Source organism: Phascolarctos cinereus, unplaced genomic scaffold, assembly GCF_003287225.1.
Source record: "Phascolarctos cinereus isolate Bilbo 61053 unplaced genomic scaffold, phaCin_HiC Scaffold_4;HRSCAF=312, whole genome shotgun sequence".
NCBI classification, from domain to species: Eukaryota; Metazoa; Chordata; class Mammalia; order Diprotodontia; family Phascolarctidae; genus Phascolarctos; species Phascolarctos cinereus.
This window is the reverse complement of record NW_027555847.1, coordinates 185,863,850-185,878,102: the sequence shown is the minus strand read 5'-3', so window position 1 is coordinate 185,878,102 and position 14,253 is coordinate 185,863,850. Positions and strand designations below refer to the sequence as shown.

Genomic DNA, 14,253 nt, shown 5'->3' with positions numbered 1-14,253 from the left:
TTACCCTCCTATGTTCCTGAAGGGTAAGATAGATTTCTATGCATGTATATTATTCCCTCTTTGAGCCATTTCTGATGAGAGTAAGGTTCAAATGTTTCCCACCACCTCCCTCATCTTCCCCTCCACTGTAAAAGCTCTTTCTTGCCTCTTGTATGTGAGGTAATTTACCTCATTCTACCTCCCCCTTTCCCTTTCTCCAAGTGCATTCCTCTTTTTTATCTCTTAATTTTTTTAGATATCATCCCATCATATTCATCTAACACCTATGTCCTCTGTCTATATATCTACCTTCTAACTGCCCTAATAATGAGAAAGTTTTTATGAGTTACAAGTCTCATCTTCCCATGCTTAACATTATTAAGTCCCTTCTGATTTCTCTTTCCTCTTTATCTTTTTATGCTTCTCTTGAGTCTCGTATTTGAAAGTCACATTTTCTACTGAGCTCTAGTTTTTATATCAGGAATGCTTGAAAGTCCTCTATTTCTTTAAAATGTCCATTTTTTCCTCTGCAAAATTATACTCACTTTTGCCGAATAGGTGATTCTTGATTGTAATCCTAGTTCTTTTGCCATCTGGAATATCATATTCCAAGTCTCCTGATCCTTTAATATAGAAGCTGCTAAATCTTGTGTTACTCTGTGGCTGCACAGTAGTTGAATTGTTTCTATCTGGCTGCTTGCTTTCTCCTTGACCTAGAAACTCTGGAATTTGGCTATAGTATTCCTGGGAGTTTTCATTTTGAAATCTCTTTCAGGAGGTGATCATTGGATTCTTTCAATTTCTATTTTACCCTGGTTTTAGAATATCAGGACAGTTTTCCTTGATAATTTTTTGAAAGATTATGTCTAGGCTCTTTTTTTGACCATGGCTTTCTGAAAGTCCAATAATTTAAAAATTATCTCTCCTGAATTTATATTCTAGGTTGGTTGTTTTTCCAATGAGATATTTCACATGTTCTTCTATTTTTTTCATTCTTTTGGTTTTGTTTTATTGTTTCTTGATGTTTCATAAAGTCATTAGCTTCTTATTTCTAATTTTTAAGGAATTAAATTTCTTCAGTGAGCTTTTGTATCTCCTTTTCCGTTTGGCCAATTCTGCTTTTCAAGACATGCATCTCTTCATTGGATTTTTGTGCCTCTTTTACTATTTGGCCTGGTCTGTTTTTTAAGGTGTTATTTTCTTCAGTATTTTTGTGCCTCCTTTACTAAGCTGTTGACTCTTTTTTCATGATTTTTCTTGCATCACTCTCATTTCTCTTCCCAATTTTTCCTCTACCTCTCTTACTTGATTTTTAAAATCCTTTTTGAGCTCTTCCATGGCCTGAGACCAATTCATATTTTTCGTGGAGGCTTCTGATGTAGGAGTTTTGACTTTGTCTTCTTCTGAGTATGTTTTGATCTTCCTTGTCACCATAATAATCTTTCTGTAGTGAGAATTTTTCCTGTTGTTTGCTCAGTTTTCTAGCCTATTTTTTTTGCTTTTAACCCTTTCCTAAAGTGAGGCTTAGGTTACAGGGTGCTTCTGTCCTGTGCTTTCATTCCAAGCTTTAGGGCTTGCTGTTTTCAAAGATACTGCTAGGGACCTGTAAATTTTCCATTCTTTCAAGGTGGTATGATCTAAAGAGAGGTGTGTTTACTACTCCCCTGGCCTGTACTCTGGTCTATGAGCTACCACAAGCACTCTTTTCCACCATGAAAATGTGACCAGGGTCCCAGCTCCCCAGTGGCTTCAAGCTCTGGTGTGCTGCTGCTCCTGCTTATCCTGGAACTGCCATCCAGGAATGAGACCTGGATTTGAGTATGGGCAATGCAACAGAGTCCTGCCCCCAGTGCCAGCAAAGAGACCATGTAATCTCCTTCTGACTAGTTGTCCTACCTCCTTACTGTCTGTGGGCTGAGAGCTCAGAAGCAGCTGCTACTGCTGCTGCTGCTGCCACTGATGATGATGATGATGATGATGATGATGATTATTCAGTGGCTCCCAAGGCCTGCTCCTGGTTTGCTGGGGCTGGGTCTGTGCTGGCAGGACCTGTGTGGCCTGACCTCTACTCTCACCTTGGTGATCTGAAGATCTTCTAAGTTTTCTTGGGCTGGAAAATTATTTCACCCTGTACTTTTGTGGGTTCTGCCATTGCAGAATTGGTTTTAGGGCATTATTCAAAGGTGTTTGAAGAGGTTTGGGGGAGAGCTCAGGAGAGTCCCTGCCTTTTCTCTGCCATTTTGCTGCACCCACTCTTGTTTTTGGTTTTAGATAGATAGTACTTAATTGTTTTATGAAAAGCTCTGTTTATGCCTATGCTTTCCAGTGTTTTTAATAGTAATAGATGTTGTATTTTGTCATTCTCTTTCTTTTCTAATCTTTTTGCTTTCTTTCTTCCAGCCCATCATTCAGGTTAATCTTTGCACTCCAAAATCAATCAATTACCAAATGTTTATTAAGTACCTACTATGTTCCAGACTCTGTACTCTGTGGGCTTACAAAGAAGGGCAAAAACAGTCCCCACTCTCAAGGAGTTCTTAGTCTAATGGGGGAGACAACATGCAACAATTGTGTATAAACAAGATATATTCAAGACAGATCAGGCATAGTCTTGCAGGGAAAGCACTAAGATTGCAGAGGACTGGAAAAGGCTTCTGGCAGAAGGTGAGAGTTTAGCTGAGACTTGAAAAAAGCCAGGAAGCAGAGACAAGGAGGAAGAGAGCTCCAGGCAAAAGGAATAGCCAGTGAAAATACATGGAATTAGGAGATGGAGTGTTGTGAGTGAGAGACAGCCAGGAGAACAGTATTACTGATTGCATATTATGTAAGATGTAAGAAGACTAGAAGGTAAGAAAAGTCCAAGTGATGAAGGACTTTAAATGCCAACCAGAAGAGTTTGTATTTGATCCTTGAGATAATAGGGAGCCCCTGGAATTGATTGAATGGAGGCAGAAAGAGGTGTGATTGGTTACCAATCATGTCTTGACTGCCTTCTCTCAATCTTAATACCTCTTGACCTCTCTGAAACCTTTGACACCATCAGTCACTTTTCCAGGATACTCTTGTCCTCTGCCTTGTTTTTCGTGGCATCATTGTCTCTGATTCTACCTGTACTTCTCCTGACTGCTCCCTCTCATTCTCCTTTGCTGGTTTTTTATCTAGATCACTCCCATTAACTATGGGTTTACCTCCAAGGATCTGTCCTGAGCCCTATTCTCTTTTTTCTGTATACTGTCTGACTTGGTGAACTCATCAGTTCCCTAAGTTTTAGTTATCATCTCTGCAGATGCAAAGCTCCAGTCCCAGACAAAAATGTGCCTATTTCACATTTTCAACTGCATTTTGAACATTTTATGATTTGAACTGCACCTCAAAGTCAAGATGTCCAAAATAGAACTCAGTATCTTTTCCCAAAATTTTTTCACTTTTCTGCACTTCTCTATTAGTGTAAAGGGCACCACAATCTTCCTTTTTACGTAGATTCACAACTCCAATATTATCCCAGATTCTTAATTTTTCCCCTCCCTACATATAAAATCAGTTGCCAAGGTTTGTCATTTTTACCTTAACAGTATCTCTCTTATATTCCCTTCATTCATTCCACTCCCATTTTGTCATCACTCTATTCTCATCATCTCTTGCCTGGACTCTTAAAACAGACTAATTGCTCTCCCTGCCTCTAGTCTCCCCACTCTAATCCCACCTCCACACAGCTGCCAAAGTAATTTTCATAAGGCCTAGGTTTGCCCATGTCTCTCTCTCTCTCTCTCTCTCTCTCTCTCTCTCTCTCTCTCTCTCTCTCTCTCTCTCTCTCTCTCTCTCCTCTCTCTCCCCCCCCTCTCTCTCTCCCCCCCCTCTCTCTCTCCCCCTCCCCGACTCAGTAAACTCCAATGACTCCCTGTTACCATTAGAACTTAATATAAAGTCCTTTGTGTAGCACTCAGACTTTTCATAACCTGGCACCTTCCTAGCTCTCCATTCTTCTTACATTCTACTTCTCCCCATATCCTCTATGATTCAATTATACTTGTCTACTTGCTGTTCCTTGCATGTGACATTCAGTTTCCCATATCTGTTCCTTTGCCCTAGCAAAGTTCCTTTCCATGTTTAGAATGTTTCATCTCAACCTCTGGCATCTGTTAAGATAGTTCAAACACCCTGGAGGATCCCTTCCACATTCCTCTCTCTCCTCTGCCATTCTAGACTTTTTATCTAAGGTTATCATATGTCTGATTTGTATGTATCTTCTATGTAATATTTATTTATATGTTGTCTCCCCTTTAGAACTTTAGCTCATTGAGGGCAAAGACTATTTTCTTCTTTTTTTGTATTTCTCCCAGTGTCTAGCACAGTGCCTTGCTTAATGGTAAGCACTTAATGAGTTTTTCAACTCATTTTTTTTTCACTTCTGTTGGACATTGAGCATAGTTATTTTAAGAATGGGGATGGGGGGGCAGCTAGATGGCACAATGGATAGAGCAGCTGCTGTGGAGTCAAGAGGACCTGAGTTCAAATGTGGCCTCAGACAGTTGACACTTACTAGCTGTGTGATCCTGGGCAAGTCACCCCATTAAGCCTAGCAAAAAAACGAAACAAACAAACAAAAACAAAAAGAACGGGGATAGGGAGAGGTATAAAATTTGAAATTAACTACAAGTTCAAATAATCTCATGTAGTCTATACTGAATTAATAGCAGTAATGTGGGGGTGTGGGTTCAAAAGAATACTGACAAATGTCTTTGTAGCACTGCCACTATTGTTTCCCCTTTGATTGCACAGTGACTGCTATACTCGGAAAGATCCATTGGCAAGTAACCTATGCAAAGAAATGCAACATAATATGAAATCAAGCAAAAACAAAAGGAAAGGGGAAGCCTAATCCTCCTGTCCTAAATCCTCTATATTACCTAGGCTGAGTGAAAATTTATAGCTCCACTATTCTAAGTAATCCAAGCAGGGGAGCTCAGCTTTTCTTTATCTACTGCTCATGCCTGCATCCCCCCTGCTTCCCCCAGTATACCCAGCCTTGAACTCTGCCCCAGATGACTAAGATATAATACAACCCCAAACAGAATATTCCCTTGCTGACAACTGAGATCATCCAGTATTCTAGACAAGCAGAGTTAATGGATGACTTAACCCTCACCCAGCAGCTGACAGCCTGTCCCTAGGAGACAGACCACAGGCTGCTTTGTCTGCAAGTGTCTGTAGAAAGTGCTGTATCACATTTCTCCTTTTTTTTTATAAAAAAACATTATCATAATCATATTCAGCCGTGGAGCATTAAGAACATAAAGCCAAGTTGTAATTAACCTTAGTTGATCTATTTCCCTTGCTGAAGTTCTGGAGGGGGAGGGGAGAGAGCTGGGCCTGGAAGGGTCCTTTGTTGCTCATCTGGAAATTAAACTTTCATTTTCTGAAAGCAGTTTTCGCTTGGTGACAGGATGTCTACAAAGTGGATTTTTTTTTTCTTTTGAAAACTGTACTTTTAGAAACAAAAGGCAGCCAAGCTTTTTTCTATTGCTTATTCACACAGAGTTTGGAATAGGGATGGGTGTGTGAGGGTGGGGAGAGAGAGCTGCAGAAGACTAATACTCTTTGAAAGGATTTGACATGAATCCAAGCCTTTCAGCCCTGGGCCTCATTGGTTCAAGCTCTCTGGAATCATTTTAAATGATCCCTTTCATTTCTAAAATTCTAGGATTTCTTTTGGATGGAGGTTTTCAGGATTATGAGGATGGAATGATATTATTTTGTTTCCCACAAAGGGAGGAAATGTGAGTCTTATTAGCTCCCACCATTCATTCATGCATTCATCAAACATTTCATTAAATATCTACTATGTACAATGCATTCCAGAGGCAATGTGGCCTAATAAGTAAAGAGATGACCTTGGAGTCAGGAAGAATACTATCCTTGCCTCGGACATATAAGAGCTGTGTGATATGGGCAAAATATAACTTAACCTCTTAATGCCTGGGCAGTTCTCTAATAGGACAAGTTAGAGTGAAAGATCCTATGTTGATTAAGTCCAGACAAGTCTAGACGTGAATCTAGGGGGAAAAATATGTAATGTGATATACACCAGGGAAGAAAAGATACTTAAGACAGAGAAATAGTCTCTGCTGTGTTTTATCATAGAGGCATTAAGTCCTATATTTATATGGAATGTAAAACAAATTAGGAGGTGAGCTCCCTGTGAATGGGGATGATTTCTTTTTTGTCTTTGTATTCCCAGCACGTTATAGGCACTCAACAAATGCTTGTTGCATGAATATGGTATAAAATCCTATAAGGCTAGATGAAAGAAAAATAATTTGTAGGTCAGGGATATGGAGAGATTGGAAAAAACGTTGTGGAGGGTGTAACATTTGATTGGGGTGAAAGGATGGGTGAAAAATCAACAAAGTCTATTTAGAAATAGTTCTATGGAAGATCGATCTTATATGAAGGAGTTTAAGAGGAATTTCAGGATGATATAGTCTCAAACAGTTAACTCTGATGTAGAATAGAGAACTCAATCAACAAACATTTGTTAAATACCTATTATGTGCCATATGGTGTATTAGGCTCTAGGTACACAAAATAAAAATGAAACAGTTCATGGCCTCATGGAGCTTACATTCTATTGACACACAGTCTCAGTGAGGCAAAGTCCATCAGGCAGTTAATAAATATTTATCAAGTACCTATTCTGATCCAGGCACTGTGCTAAGCTCTGGAGATACATAGAGAGGCAAAAGATAATCCCTGTGCTTGCAACCATCTACAAGCAAGCTATATAGAGGATATCAACAGAAAGAAGGCACTAGTATTAAGGGGGATCAAGAAAAGCTTCCAGAAGAAAGTAATCTTTTAACTGGGACGTGAAGGAAGCCAGGAGACAGAGATAAAGTTGAAGAGCATAGTTGGCATGGGTGAGCCTGTGAAAATGTCTGGAGTTTGGAGATGGAATGTCTTCTTCAGAGGAGAGCAATGAGGCCCGTGTCACTGGATGGAAGTGTACATGGGGTTTAGTAGGCTGTAAGAAGACTAGAAAGTGTGTGGGAGGTGGGATGAGGCTTTGAATCCCAAACAGGATTTTACATTTAATACTAGAGATATATGGAGTTCATTGAGCAGAAGCATGACATGATCAGACTGGACTTTGGGAAGATGACTTTGACAGCTGAGTGGAGGATGGACTTCAATATGAAAACACCTGTGGCAGGCAAACAAACCAATAGACTATGGTTCAGGCATGAGGAGATGAGGATTTGCCCTGGGGTAATAACAGTATCAAAGGAGAAAATGGGGTGAACAGGTGCAAAGGTAAAATTGGCAAGCCTTAGTAACAGATTGTTGGTGGAAAGTGAGAGAAGGGAGTAGAGAGTGATACCCAGGTTGAGAGCCCAGGTAATGAGGCGGTTGGTGATACCCTCAAAAGTGATAGAGAAGTTTGGTGGTGGGAAAGGTTTGGGGAGGGGAAAAGAAAATGAGTTCAGTTTTGGATATGTTGAATTTAAAATGGCTGTGGGACGCTAAGATTAAAATGTCTAAATGGGAAGTTAGAAGTGTGTCTAAAGATTGTCTGGATAAATAGATCTAAGTAAGTGTAGAGAGGATAATTGAATTCATGGAAGTTGATGAGATCACCAAGTGTGATAATACAGAGCAAGTAGAGAAGAGAGCATGAGATAGAACCCTAGGGGACATTTGTAGTTAGTGGGTATGACCTAGATCCACCAAAGGAAACTGAGGAGCAGTCAGAGAAAGAAGAAAGCAGGAGAATATTATCAAAAACTAGGGAGAAGAAAAAAATAGTATCTAAGGCAGGATGCGAACCCAGGCCCTCTGGTTCCATAGCCAGTGATCAAATTTCTACTTGCACATTTGAAAAAACACAAACAAAAAATTTAAAAGAGAGTGATCAGTAGTGTCAAAAGCTACAGATAGATCAAGAAGGATGAGAATTGAGAAAAGGTCATTATATTTGGCAATTAAGAGATCATTAGTAACTTTGGAGAGACCAGTTTTAGTTGATGAGGTTGGAAGCCAGATTGTAAAGAGTTAAGAGAGTAAGAGGAAAAGATGTAGAAGTACCTATTGTAGATGGCCTTCCCAAGGTTTTTAGCCATTAAAGGGAGAGATATAGAACAATAACCAATGGCGATGGATGAACTAGTTGAGGGAGAGGGAAAGTCAGGCCAGAGGTGAGGAGGGAGAGCAGTGCAGGCATGGTGGATGGACTTTACAAAAGCACAGGGAAAGCCCTGTGTGAGAAACAGCAAAAAGGCCAGTTTGTCACTCTAAACATTAGAATGCAAGAAGGGGAGTAATATTTAATGTATCTGGACTATGGGAGGTAGAAGAAGATAAGAAAAGATTTGCAGCCACCTTTGAAGAAGATTGACTTGCTCAGTTGAGGCCCAGTTGAGCTTAGATAAGATAAAATTTTGGTGGACTGAACTCAGTTGCTTGACCTCTAGCTCTATTAGGAAGCATTCCAAAGGAGTTAGGGCTGGTGTTTGGCAAGCAAGAGTGGTGATTAAAAAGGGAGCAGTAGATTAAAAAATAATTGTCCTTTGCTTTTGGTTCCATTTTCAGTAGAACTTGGTGAACATTTCCTCATCACTACCAGTGGCAGCATTGGGTAACTTTCATCTCATAGGCTGGGCAAATTTCCCTAATGATGTTGTAATGTTGGTATTGTTCAATTGTGTCTGAATTCATGACCCCATTTGGGATTTTCCTTGCCATTTTCTTCTCTAAAAAGTGATAATGAGAAGGACTGGTTTTTCTTGCTCTTTGACCTTTGTCGTTTTAAAAACTTTTTAAAAAATCAGATTTTAAAAAAACACAAAAGACAAAAGCAAAGTCACATATATCTTCATAAAGCTAAATTATTGCCAAAGAATGTCTAGCTTTGCTGTGAATATTTTTTCCTGAAGTCCTGAAATTTTTTTCTTACTTACTGGAAAAGAGACAGTTTCCTTGAACCCCACCCTGTCTAAACATGCAAGTCTTATGACTTCCGAATGCTATAACTCCTTTGTCAGCAGTGCATGTACTTAAATGTTTATTGTTCAATTGTCTCCAAACCTTAGAGATGTTCTAGTCAACTACCTCCCTACCACTGTCACCCCCTTTCTACAACTGTGGAAACAGAAATGGTGTGGTATAGTTGGAAAGAGCCCTGGCTATGAGGTCAGAGGACCTGGGTTCACATCCTGCCTTGGGCACTACCTGTGTGACGTTGACCAAGTAATTTAACCTTCTTGAGCTTCAGTTTCCTCATTTGTAAATTGAGGGGCTTATGGCTTTTTTATGGTTAAAAATGGTTTGATAAAAGTTAAATGACTTGCCCAGAATCACACTGTGGACCATTTGAGGCTGTAGGCTTCAGAAATCCCTGAAAAATTGTTTAGTACAAAGGCTATCAGAAACTATTTGTAGGTAATCATTTAATGAATTAGTTGGATAATGAGAAAAGAGAATGTATTTTGTTTTCCTCTATTTTAAAGTCTACATTGTTCATTTGTGTTCAACTTTATCATCTGTATCTATAAGAGCATTCTTGGGCCACACTTGCTATTTAGTTTAACATTCTTTTATTAGGTCACTTTTTATATAGTTGATATTCATTCATTTCTAGGTAACACCTATTTTACTAGATTCTCCAACAGAGAATACAGGTACTATCATTGATCTTGTAAGAGCTAAACAGATGTTATAGAAAGAGTATTTTGTCTGGCAGGTTGGAGACAGGGAGAATTCAGGCCTTTAGGAAAAAAATACCTCACAGCAAAGCTAGATGTTCATTGGCAATAATTTAGCTTTATGGGGATGTATGTGACTTTGCTTTTATGGTTTTAAAAATCTGTTGTTGTTGTTTTAAAGAGAAAGAAAAACCAGAATCCTTCTCACTATTACTCTTTGGGTATTGTGTCACTCTTTTGGGTATTGCTTTTAACTTTGATTTATGAAGATCTATAAGAAATTTATGAATTCAGAGGGAAAGAAGGTAGGAAGAAGCTTCTTTCTTATAGATTGTCTTAGTTAACTATTTCATCGTTATTTCATGGTATGGGATTGTTAGAGGCAAGCTTGATGCCATACCGTCTTTCAGTTTTGATGTTGAAGGTCATTAAACAAACATGAAAAAAGGTCATTAAACAGTTAACAAAAGGAGGTTCACTTAGCCCTAACATAGCTCTAATATGAAGCAAAGATAACAGTGGCATTTAGCTTTGGTAGATGTGCCCTAAATATCTGTTCAGCTGGGCAAGCATGGTATGTATGTGTTTATGGTCTTCAGATATTTAGCAAGTCAGGAGCACCAACCTAATGTGAATGGGACCTTTTATACACCTGAGTCACCATGAAGCCACCTCAACACAGGCCAACAGGAAGCTTTATCCCTCCTTGGCCCAGCCCTGGGTAATCAAGTCCTGGCTTTGTCACCTTTTAGAGATAAATCAGCCCTAACCTTTATTGTCAGGAGTGGAACAGGGAGATAGGGGGATATTGTTCCCATCACATGGGTGTCTATCCTGACTCACACTTATCTCCTCAGGGTCTGTGGATCTCCCTGAGGGTATCTTTTTAAAAAATTTTATTTATTTTATTCTGAACTTAAATAAAACAAGCATTTCCATAACATGGTAGAATAGGGAAAAAAAGATAATTGTACATGAAATGACAACTCTATTATGTGCAATTGCTATTCCTTTAAAATACATAATAAAGTTATCATGTAACTTTCTTTTTATTCTCCCCCCACCCCCAAGTCTTTCTAACATGATAGCTAATGAACTTCCCTGACTAGATTTTAGAAAACAGTATTTTACTTCAGTGATATAGTTGGTATTGTTGTACTACTATATCACTGTGCTGAGGCCCCTCTCTCCTTCCAGTTGGAGATGTTTGGAGGATTCTTCATCATTTGTGACAAAGGCTACCTGGACTTCATCATCTCCAGAAATATGTCATTCTGTAAGATAAAATCAACTCGGAAACTCCCCCCCTCCCGGTTACCTCTTTCCCTGTCCCCCACTTTACAGTTTCTTTTTATGTGATCTCTCTCCCAACACATTTTGAACTCCTTGAGGTCAAGAACTGTCTCTTACTCTACAAAACTAGTGCCCTGAGCCTTCCAACTCTTGCTGGGTGCTGTATTCCCAGAGGGAAGGCTACTAAGGGCCAGGCACCTTCCCTGTGCTCCAAAGAAACCATGTCCATCTGTACCAGCACAAGACAACTTACCCCCTCAACTGGGATGTGGAAAGCCTTCTGTGCAAAGAAGAGCAACCCTCCTTTCAACTCAAGGCATTCCGTCTCCTGTTGCACTTTGGAGGGTATTCTCACATCTATTCACATGCATCACATCCCGGTGACTCTGAATTACTATAGATCATCATCTAAACCCCATTTCTCATCTCCTGCCACCCAGTTCCTCATTCCCATCCCCCTCAACTTTTCTACTTCAAAGTTTCATCTGAACTTTACCCAGCCCTTCCAGTGTGCCCTCTGGAATGCCAATTCCATAGGCAACAAACTTTCCTTCATCTTAAAACTATTCCTCTCCTACTCCTTCCACCTACTAGCTCTTATTTGAACTTGGCTTCTCCCTGATGACACAGCCTCCCTGGCCACTCTCTCCAGGATTGGCTGCTTCGTCATTCATTCATTCGCTGATCAAGGTAGGGGAGCTATAATATTCCTTGCTCTCCATTCCAGATTCTCCCTTTTCCTCCATCACTTATGTGATGAATGAAAAACCAGTTTCTGGTAAATTAGAATCAATTAGGCTAGCAAATAAGCTGATGGTCAGTGCTTTTTCTCGGTAACCAAAGAGAAAACCACAAAGACACTGACTGAATGCTTTAAATACCTTTGGAAAAGGGGGTGCTCCTGGTAGGTAAAAATCAACCTTGACTGGTTAACAATTAATAAGGAGGTGAGCTAAAAGACTTCAGCTCCTCATTCTGAGACTGTGGCTTGATCATGAGACCACTCTGATTGGTTTTCTTCTTCATGAGCTGGGTCACCCTAAACTCCAATGGAGGGGAAAGGGGCATGCGCTCATTGCTTTGGGGCAGGAAATCACCTATATTAGATTCTGTTTATGCTCTAAGTAGAAGTAAGGTCTCCTAATTGGGTGGGATCCTGCTCAAGAAGAGTAGTGTATTCCTGGAGAAGTAGAGATAATCTCATCCATCAGTCACATCCTCCAGAGACAAATGACAGGAAATAAAAAATTTAAAAACTGGATCCTAGTTTAATAATCGGTTATTAAAATAATGGAAAAACAATTTCACTTAGTAACCTCTCTTCCTTTGAGGTTCATTCTATTCATATCTACTACCTAGTCAAAATCCTGGTAGCTGTTGTCTACAGACTCCCAGGTTGCTCCTCTTCTTCAGTAAGTCTGATACCTGAATTGCAGTTTTTCTCTCCTCCTCAGCTCTGCCTTCATACTAGGGGACTTCAACATACATATTGATTCTCCCTCAAATACCCTAACTACTCATTTCCTTGACCTATGTAGCTCATCACCTATGAGCTATTGCTCCACTCCACCTCAATCACATAAAAAGCTGGTTATACCCTTGATCTTGCCATCACCCACAAATTTAGCTACTCCATGTTATAGAATTCTGAAATGTCCTTATCTGATCACAATCTATTGTTTTTTCCCTCCTCCCCCCTCTTTCTCCCTCTCTCCTGCATTTCCTTACAAAACCCTACCTTTGTCTTTTATTAATGAGGAAATCAATTAATATACCCTGTTGGCACAGTGGATAGAGTGCCAGTGAGCCTGGAGTCAGGAAGACCTGAGTTCAAATGTGGCCTCAGACACTTACTAGCTGTATGACCCTGGGCAAATCACTTAACTCTGTTCACCTCAGCTTTCTCATCTGTAAAATGAGATAGAGAAGGAAATGGCAAAACCACTCCAGTGTCCTGTCAAGAAAACCCCAGATGAGACCAAGAGTCAGTCATGGTTTCAAAAAAAAAAAAAGACTAAGATAACCCTAGATCTTGGAATAACATGATTAAATGATATATTTTATGATAAAACATTATTTTAAAATGTAAAAACCATTCTTGCTTATGGGCCATTAAAAAAAAAAACAGAAAGAAGTATGAATTTGGTCCATGGGCTATAGTTTGCCAACAACCCCTGGTCTAGACCAGGGGTGGGGAACCTGCAGTCTGGAGGCTGCATGTGGCCTTCTAGATCCTTGAATGTGCCCTTTTGACCAAGTCCAAGTTTTACAGAACAAATCCTTTTAGTAAGAGGATTTCTTCTATGAAGTTTGGATTCCGTCTAGACTCGAGACAGTCTACAAAGCAATAAATCAACCTCTGATTTCTAGTGTTTACTGATTTCCATGGTGTAAATGCTCACACTGAAAATGTGGTTCTCCTGTACTGGTATGAGCTGGCTGGCTCCAGCATAGTTCTGGAAATCACTCATCTAATTCTATTCCAAACCTCCTTATTTTTCCCAACACTAGCAACCAACTACTTCAGGGGAGTCTTCCTGCCTGTCAAAATAGGCCTGAACCCACTTCTTTTCATTCCCTTCCACCAAAGATCTCACAGGAGACAGAGCAGCAACAGATGTATAGTAGTATAAAATAACTTGTAATTTATAAAAATACAATAGAACTTAAGATTATTAGAGTCCAGGTAGGTGGTACAGTGAATAGAGTACTGGAGTTAAGGACATCTGAATTCAAATCCAACCACAGTCCCTTAGCTAACTGTATGAGTGGGCAAGTCACTTAACCTCACTAAGCCTGTTTCCTCTTCTATAAAATGAGTGTAATAATAGCATCTACCTCCCAAAGTCATTGTGAGGATGAAATGAGATAATATTTGTCAAGCATTTTGCAAACCTTAAAGTGCTCTATCAATGTCAACTATCATTGTTATTATTTTTAAAATGAATAAAGGGATGGAAATTGGGAAAACATGCTTATAAAAATTCCATTTCCATTATTGTAATAATGTAATAAAGTAATGCAATAATGTAATGTATCCTAGCACCGGATTATAGAGTGATGCACCAGCATTTGCCTGGAGCCTTCTAGCACATAGGCAGTCAAGCATAGGTTAGGATATTTGATAGTCATAAGCTATTTAGTTGTGCTAAATGACTTATCCAACTCCTTAGATTGCTTTGAGAATCACCAGAAATATTCTAGGTAGATAGATCAGAATTAGATAGGCTTAAGGGCCCTACCGTAACATATGACTATTGGAGAAGATTCACCCTACATCTGT

The 14,253-nt window shown here is 39.5% G+C and overlaps 1 protein-coding gene across 1 annotated transcript in view; it reads left to right on the top strand.

Moving 5' to 3' along the window:
• Positions 1-14,253, top strand: part of MCC (MCC regulator of Wnt signaling pathway) — a 113,841-nt gene that overhangs the window by 66,496 nt on the left and 33,092 nt on the right. The gene's annotated exons all lie outside the window — the stretch shown is intronic.